We start from the raw sequence: 2,125 nt of genomic DNA, 5'->3' as shown, positions 1-2,125 counted from the left end.
GTGTCAGTGTGCAGGATTTGCATGTTGGTTCAGGAGGGCTGTGTTGGGTGGCACAAAGAGTGGAGATGTTTTGTGCTGTGGACAGCGTGGTGGTTTTGTGAGTGACCCATTTTGATCCCTGTGAGGCTTCAGGATCTGGGCTTTTCTTTGCTTCGGTCAACTACAATGAGCAAATTAGTTTTGTCTGCATTCATTCAAAAATATTATTTCTTTTCATAGTTTTTTATATTGTTGGACGTTAGCATATTGCCTTGAGAGAATTTTCATTTTCTGATATTGCCTGTTCTCTTCTTTATCCTTTACTCTGAATTTCCTCTTGTTTTGCTGAAAAAAACACAATAAATGGTGTAGGTGGCTTTTTTTGCTTGTTTGTTTGTTTTCCTTCTTTCTTTCTTCTTCTCTCTAGATGTATATGAGAAGAATAGACGTTATTTGTATTACAACAGGTCTGAAGATGAAGTGTCTCTGATGGGATTGTGCTTGTACAGGGAAATTAAATGAAGATATTACACCAAAAGGACCATACCGGGACTGGAGTTTGTGTTCAGTTCTACCTGGAGAATCTCACACCTTTAAAAAAATAAGGATGTAAATCAGAGTCGCAAATGCTGGGTTTTTAAAGCAGGAAGATGTTGGTCAGGCGCTTGAAATACAGCTGTCTGCTTTTAATTCAAATCCATGCTCTCCAGCACCACTTGAGAAGGGGAAAGAATCTCTCAGTTTTTCATCTACCAGCCACTTTTGGATGCCCTTTTTGCATCTCAAGTAGCACCAGACCCGTGTGTTTCTGCATCAGAAGAATTGCATCAGACTGAATTGCTTCCATCTGAACTTGGTTCAGGCTGAACCTCTTCCCTCTCCACAATCCTTGTCTTTCTCCTTTATATGGGAAATCCCAGATGAGTAGCCTAACTAGTTAGTTCACTAACTACTTAGGCTCTTAGTTCCACAGTTTCTACTGGGGAAATCCATTGCTTCCATAACTAAACTTTAATGCTCAGAAGGCCACAATTGGTTCAGGATGCAATCCTGAGAAACAGAATAAAAATCTCCTCTGGGCAGGTATTATAAACTTTATATGGAAATGTTAATTCAACCCCAAATCCTCCTTAGACAGAGAAGGAGGACTAGCATTTTATAAAGTGGCATTAGTTATTTGTTTACTTGTTTCTGGGCAGTTGCTGTTTAAAGAGAGATGGATTGGTTGGTGAGGCAGCCTGAGAGATTGTGTGGTGTTTGGGAAAGGAGATATTACAGTGGTTGAGAGGTTGCTCTGGCCTAAATGGTTGTTTCTCGCATTTCATGAAGAGGAAGGAAGCGTGTTTGAAGGTGTTATTATGAGAAATGCAAAACTGGCACTTGGCGTGAGGTAAAATGTCCCCCTGAGCCTGAGCTGGTGACAGAGATGAACAAATCAGATTCTGTTCTGTGGATGTTGGAACTGTTTTAAATTTACATGGCTTGCTGTGTATGGTTAAATTTGGACACCTGCTGGACCCTCACGCAACCTCTCCTTCACTCCCACTCTACAACAGGGCAGAGAGGGAAGATAGGATAGAAACACTCATGGGTCAAGATAAAGACAGAGAGATCACTCACCAGTTACTGTCACAAGCAAAACAGACTTGACTTGGGGAAAATTAAATTTATTGCCAATTGAATATAGAGTAGGATAATAAGAAAAAGCCACAAAACTAGAACCCCTCGCCTTCTCCCCTCATTCATTACAGGCCAGAATTCACTCTCACATTCCCACCTTCTCCACCTCCTCCCCCTCAGTGGCACAGTGTGACAGGGAAGGGGGGTTGTGGTCAGTTCATGTCTCCTCCACTTCTTTTTCTTCCCGCTCTTCCTCTGCTCAGATGCGGGTCCCACCCATGGGCTGCAGTCCTTCAGCATAAGCCAGTTCCAGCATGGGGTCTCCATAGGATGCAGTCCTTCAGGGAACACCCAACCCACCTACTCTGACAGGCACTGATGCAACTGGAAATATTACAATGAACAGAGCCACAGCAGAAAGAAATGTAAACCAAAATAGAGATAAACCTGTTGTTTAGTTCAGTCATTTCAATCAGCAAATGCCAAAGTGTTTGAGGAAGGTTTGCAGTATTGTCATTGCCTTTTT

The 2,125-nt window shown here is 42.2% G+C and overlaps 1 protein-coding gene across 1 annotated transcript in view; it reads right to left on the bottom strand.

Annotated features, from left to right (window-relative positions):
- The window catches only part of LOC108496352 (taste receptor type 2 member 10-like), a 13,140-nt gene that overhangs the window by 1,810 nt on the left and 9,205 nt on the right, over nt 1-2,125 (bottom strand). The gene's annotated exons all lie outside the window — the stretch shown is intronic.

The sequence above is a fragment of the Lepidothrix coronata genome, unplaced genomic scaffold (genome assembly GCF_001604755.1).
Source record: "Lepidothrix coronata isolate B3197 unplaced genomic scaffold, Lepidothrix_coronata-1.0 Scaffold39, whole genome shotgun sequence".
Classification (NCBI taxonomy): domain Eukaryota; kingdom Metazoa; phylum Chordata; class Aves; order Passeriformes; family Pipridae; genus Lepidothrix; species Lepidothrix coronata.
This window is presented reverse-complemented; position numbering and strand designations above follow the sequence as displayed.